We start from the raw sequence: 7,148 nt of genomic DNA, 5'->3' as shown, positions 1-7,148 counted from the left end.
CATCTTATGTTATAAAAAAAAATAAAACATTACAATGTGATGTAATTACGACTGGTGTTTGATCTGCAGATTGACATTGTTATTTAAGCACACTAGCGCCCTCTGTACAAGCGCCCCCTAACAAAAAAAGAGTAACGTAATCTTTCTCATACTCCATCTGTCATGTTTTAAATTTTTTTTCTATGCCTAAATAAGTTGTAGATATTTTGTCACAGAACTAACAGTGGTTGCACCTCTGTTACTTAGTGTCGAATAATATTTCACCCAATGGGTATGAAATTAACTTCCTCAACTGCAGACTCCGAGAGTTGCGTGAGGTGAAGGCAGAATGAGGCGTATTGTTCTAAGCAGCTCGTAGAGTCTGTTGTGAGTACAACAGTTTGCGTGACGTGACGCGGGTATCACGAACACAGAATGTGCTTCTTTATTCTTATGATTGTTATTAATTAAGGACAGATTAGTTATTAGGGTCCTCTTTTGTATTTAATACCTTATCAAAGATATTAGAAGATAGCACAGGAATTTTTCTATAAATCGATTGCTCCTGTAGGCTACTGTAGGACATAATTATGCGATTAATTAACTTCAAATGTATGTAGATTTTAGTTGTATATCTAAATAATTACTAAAACTTTTGTTTTAATAAGATTTTTAATTTAAATTAGTTATCGTCGTTGTAAAACCACTTAAAACGAAATTGGTAAAGTTGTTTATTGTTACACGCCATAAATTAACAAAACAAACCAAAAACAACAAGTAAAACTTATAACTGAACGAGTTTTATTACAAAACGATAAACTTGAGCTCGGATAAAAGTTTTCTGTTTAAATTTCCCTGAATAATCCTTGTCTTGAGCAATTTCGTCGCCAAAAGTTTTATGACAATAATTTGAGCGCAACACTTTATGTTCCGCGGCTTTCCTTGAATTCTGTTTACAAAGTATTTTATATCGAAATTTGTAAATCTAGTTTTAAAATTATCTTATTTGATTTAACATCGGTTTTTATATTAAGATAATGCGAGGTCAAAATCCTCATCTATAAGAGTAACCAAACAACCTTCTTACTAAAATTATGAACACGAATGTTTGTACGGATGTTAGATACAAGTAACTCATGAACAGCTGTATTGATGTTTACGAAATTTGGTAGCCTAGAAAAACACGTAGACTACTTAATATTATTTCACTCCGCGCAGACGGAGGCGATATCAAGTCGAACATAAAACTACATGTTACGCTTAAGCTAGTTTAAAAAAAACTAGCAAGACAAAGCCCATCAAATCTGAGAGGAATGTAAATTTGAATGAAAACTGTTCACTTTTATATCTCAAAATAATGAAAGTGTTGTTCACAGATAAAATAAAGCCGTAAAAGCGTCGCGAAATGTTTGTCGACGAGGCGACAGTCAGTGCTGCCATCTGTCGGTGCATTAAAGTTATTTCAATTGCAAAACAATTTATCTTTTATGATTGTCGTGTTTTTTAAATCTCAGTTAAAAAATTACAAAACCGTATAAAATTATTAGCATTAACATTTCTTGTCATTTCCTACTTGCTTTGATGATCGGTGATCGTTTAGTCTGTTTTAAATAATTTTATTTCATAGCATGTAAGATAAAGTACTGGGGAATGTTTCAAGAAAAACATTATGTCCTAAGTAAAGCGTATTTTGGTAAAGGTAGAAAGGTAGAAAGGTAGAACATAGAGCGGTACTGAGAAAATCAACTTACAAGAAACTAAGCCGAAACTTGGAGAGGCCACGCGAAGGCTTATTAGGTTACCCTCGTAGATGTGAACTACTCGGCCTCTCTACTACAGATATGTACAGTTAGCTGGAAAAATATTTAATTATTTACAAAAAATTGCACACATACCATCAATTTCTAAATGCATGTACGTATTTGTCAACGGTGCATAATGAAAAAAAAACATACAGAGATATATGTCGACGCATATATTTGAAACTGAAAGCGTATTTGAAATCCTAAAGCTTTATATATATTATGCAGCTGATTGTACATTGCCTCGTTGAAACAGAAACTATTTTTCCGATAAATGTGCTGACTGTTTGCTGTTTTAGTTAAAACAATTTACTGTGTGAAATACATAGGATATGAGTAACATAAGGTAGAGTTAATTTAGTGTCTCATTCTGACGCCAGGGAGCGGTCACGTCGCGCTTCCAATAAATGTGTGACCTCAACAAATCCACTTTAGCTCCACTAAATTCAATTATTCGGATTCTCGTATTCGCTACAATAACTTTCTTCTCAAGCAATATACGGTTTGTGAAGATTATTATGTGTTTATTTAATAGGCAATATTTTTTTACTGTCGCAATAATCTAAAGGAATTATTAAAATTAACTAAGAGATTATGTTTTAAAGGAGAAAAAGCTTTTGTATGATAATAGACATTCCGGAGAACGACATCTTTTGTATAAATCCTTTAGTCGTATTAATTAAGTTTGCGGGATTTAAATGCTGCAAGCAGACACCTGCCTTAGTTAAATTCGCGAGCAATTAAAGTTGGTGACAGACCGCGCCGCGTGGCGTCGCTAGTGATGCATTCAGTGAACTTTATGTACATACCTCGCATATATTTGCATCTGTTTAATATCAATTGAACTAAATATGCAAAGTAGTTGTGCTTATATCTATTGAAAATTAAAAAATAGTGGAAACTGCTTTAATAAATCAATTAGCTTGTTATTCAAGTAATGGCCTAATACCGAAACAAATCTTGAACACTTCGTATTTGACTGTACAAAATTGTAATGGAATTTGGAATCTAAATGTCGTTTTAGTATTCGGCCGTAAATTAATTAAGTAAACATTTAGTAAATAGAATTGCTATAGCCTAAATAAATTATTCAAAGAAGAAAGAAAACATTTATTGCCAACAATGAGAAAGTACACACGTAGCTACGTAACATACAACAAGAAAAAAAAAAAAAACAAAAACGGCTTTGAAAGATAGGCACGTGCATTGATGGACTAAAATGAAAATATTAATTTTTAGCAATACATTAACAAATGTAAGTGTTACATTAGTAAAACAAAGTGATTACTATTACCTAAAAACCTGTTAAAATAAAATCAATAATTTGTTATTTGATTAGTTGAAACATTTCTTGGGTCGACATTTCGTCGCTGGCAAGTTCAAATGTACACCGAACATAGACCCAATTGAATCTCGAAGGAAATTAGATAACTCTGCCATTTCCATTTCTCTGGACATTTGCTAATTTCATTCCAATCCCTGGAACTGACAGCTTGAATAAATTTTATTCCGAGCAAAATAAGTCAAAGGAAAATAGAAGTAACTTCGAACTACCTGAAGTTCATAGCTTCGCAGGGAATAATATAATGCCAACATACTGTATTCATACTTATCAAGTGGTTATTTCTCATGCTTATTCTGCACGTATATTGTGTCATGATTTAAAGCGCGCGGACACCTTTGACTAAAATGGCACAACTGTTAAATCTCCTTTTGATTCCTATAAGCTATGAGCGCACACAGCTCGACTTTTAGTTGTGCAACTAAACAGTTGAATTGGCTGCGAAACAATCGACAATCGCACAACTATTGTGTCATAATTACGTCAAAGGTGTGTGCCTTAAAAATATAAACTATCAAACCGTCAGCAGAATTTCATTATGAAAAATATTCTTCGATGTAAAATATAAATATAACAACTAATAGAAACTGCAATAAGGTTAGTTGAAGTATTATTCCATTAAGATATTTGAGTAGAGAAAAGTTAGGAGGTATTTTCTGGTTCTTGCACAAGTTAATATAATTACAAAAGTAGTTATCCGCGTGTAGCGAGAGTCGGGCCACGAAACAGGCGATAGAAAAAGTTTCTTATGCTTTACAAACATTGTATATAAGATATTATCTATCTTTAAAATACCAATGTAAATCTCGATCTGTTTATAAAAGTCGTAGCTTTAGACCAAAAAAATTTTGCATGACAGTCTTCCTATTTAAATTTAGCAACACATAACTTTTACTATAAGATATATTTATATAAAATCTCGGCTTGTACAAAGTTGAAATAAATAAAGTAATAACGTTGCTTTCAAGAACGACCGTTTCGTGTTGTGTTGTTAAGGTGAATTGTATGGCCACGCTGTAGTAGGAGCTCCAACGTCCGCTCTCCTGTCTTAATTCCCTCAGGATAAGCGCACCACTCGGTACGTGGCAAGTTTATAAAAACCCTGACGTGTATTGTATAACTAATACATGATTAATGTTATAAAAATTATAGGAAATGCATAAATAATCACAGTAAGAGCGTGCGCACACTGTAGTCACCGTAGTCAAAACTAAACGAACAACTGTTTAGTCTCGCTTTCATTGCTATGAACTTTATGGAGGTTAAATTGGCTGCGAAACAATTGACAATCTCACACAATTATTGTGCGATTAGACAATGTTTTTCGTCCGCTCTTAATTTATAATGGTTAAGGTTTAAAGTTGGCTGACTATTGTAAGCAAAATAGAAATAAAACGTGACAAGATAATGTCGTTCGTGAACAAAAAAAGAGAAGTATTTAAATATTTTAAACGAATACTATTGCTGGTTAATAAATAAATCTGTGTGTGTTAACGTGTAAACCACGTGTATAAAGTAAGCAGGGAACTGATAATCATTAACCCTTTCGCCGCACTATAAACTTTAGTGTTCAGAAAGGCCAGGGCGCTTATTATGTTATTTTGTTCAGGAAATTTCAGAAGCATAAACAAAGTTCTGAGGTAAAATACACCGGCCTCGAATTACGCTCAGTCCGGCCACTTTGAAATTGGTTGTATTTAGCATGTAAATATGCGCCGGCTTCCGCCCGCATAATATCCACTACCATTTGAATTTTAAATTAAGCTTATTATGTTTTATACAAAAATAACACACACCTAGTGTTTGTTATATTTTATAAGTTCACTACACCTTTTGTAAATTAATTTAATTATTTTCGTATTGGAAAGGATGTAACATACATGTATTATTTTGTATACTTTAATTACAATTATAGGTTAGAAATAAAGGATCCGAAGACAAATACATCGCTCCCTCAGTCGTCATTGCTCGGGATATTGCGTAGTGCGCGGCCCTGAGTGCGGCCCTGGAGGCTGCTCACGTACTTACAACTAATGACTTTATTGTGTAACTACTCGCTCTTGTTTAACTAAGACTAAGCAAATAATAGACAAAGAAGGGACACAGTTGTGGATTAATTATTAATGAAGAATAGTTTATAAATCAAATCCGTCTACAGAATACATATCTATACTGATATTAAAAAGTGGAAAGATTTGTTACCTTGTTAATATTGAAATAACTAAAAAAGAACACGGTAGATTCTAAAAATTATTTCACCGTTAGAAATATATATCTGTGAGTAAATTTTTAATTCCACATATGCGAAGTCGCGAGCAACAGTTATCTGTTATACCTTTAAGACACTTATATTTCTATTGCAAAATTACTTTAAATAGAAAAATATAATGTGTTTTCATATTTTATGTTTACATAAAAAAAACTAAATCCCATACAAGTGGAATAAATAAATAATACATACTACGAGGTAAAGTATTTTGGACAGTTCCAATTGAATATTGGCAAATAAAATTTTCATAAACATTGTGAAAATTGTACGCAGTTATGTAATGTGACGCGGAGGAAGCCGCGCGGGAACAGAACTAATAATTAGTATTCCAGTTGCATCAATTGTTACAAAAATAGCTGGCAGGTTGCCAGTTTAGGTTTTTTCATTTAAAAATTATGGACATGGTTATTCAACTAATTATACTATGTAGTTATTTGTGGTTCAAATTTACGAAATGTCATACCACTAGGTAAAAGTTAACATTATGTTATAGATAGATTTTGGTTTTAAGGGCGTTGACATTATTTTATCTTACTAATATAATGAGTGCGAAAGTTTTCTTAGTGACTTATTTTTTTTATTTAATTCCAAGAGGTAGGTACGTTTTTTTACTACGTATACACTTCCAGACAGCAAATACTTGTAGTGAACAAAGCGTGCAAAATGTTTTTTATTATGTTTACAAACATTCGGTAGGTCCATGTTGTGATAACGGCTATTAAATCTACAAACTTACAATATTTATTTTACACCAAAATATCAAATGAATGAATAATTATTTTTAAGAAAAAGATTACCAGAAATATTTTGATGTGAAAAAAGAAATACAATTTTAAGTAAAAATCTTTTTAGCATTTAAAAATTAATGACCTATTTTTAAAATGTAATATCTTTTTTGAGCCAATTATTTAAAAATGAAAAAGATTTTGTATTTTAAAATGAAGCAACATTTAAATATAAGATTATTTTTAATCCTTTTGTGTATTGAATGAAAATCATTTAGTATTTTTGTTACAACATTTTTTCATTGGATAATTATTTTTTTTTCCTATATTTTATAATTATTCTTATTAATGTCTTACTTCTCACTAATATTATAAATGCGTTTATAGATGGATGGAGGAATGTTAGAGTTCATAGCCTCAATGAATGAACTGATCTAGATAAAATTTGGCACAAACTTAGAGGATAGTCTGAAAGAAAACACAGGCTACTTTTAATCCCCGAAATAGATACGGGTCCTGTGGAATGTGTTTTATTTTTATATTTTCATGTTTATTCGATAATTCTGCAATGGTTCAACATATTAAAATTTTACACAGATATAAAACAAAGTCTGAAGTATCACAGAGGGTAAGTTTCTTTCCCAAAATATGCCAGGTTCCCGAGGGATACGTAGTTATTAGTTTTACATAGTTCATATGTGTCTAAACCGCGGTCAATGTCTTGTGCAACAGCTTGTTTTAAATAAAAACAAATACATGTCTTAATAATAAGATACATTAAGCTTATATGTTGAAAATATCCGCAATGGAGTAAATTTTCATTCAGCGGTGCTCGACGCGATATTAAAATAATAGCCGCGTCGTGTATGGAAATAATTTAATCTTCAACGAAAATTTTAATCTCTCCTATATGTTTATACTCTTGTTCCTTGGTATAAAGGGTTTCAATATGTATCCTTAGCACCAGAGAAATTAAACAATAAATGTTAGGTTGGTATGGGCTTGTAAGGATGAAAGAATACAAGAACTGT

Source organism: Papilio polytes, unplaced genomic scaffold (genome assembly GCF_000836215.1).
Source record: "Papilio polytes unplaced genomic scaffold, Ppol_1.0 DF822178.1, whole genome shotgun sequence".
Lineage (NCBI taxonomy): Eukaryota > Metazoa > Arthropoda > Insecta > Lepidoptera > Papilionidae > Papilio > Papilio polytes.
The sequence above is the reverse complement of the archived record's forward strand: the minus strand, read 5'-3'. Positions refer to the sequence as shown.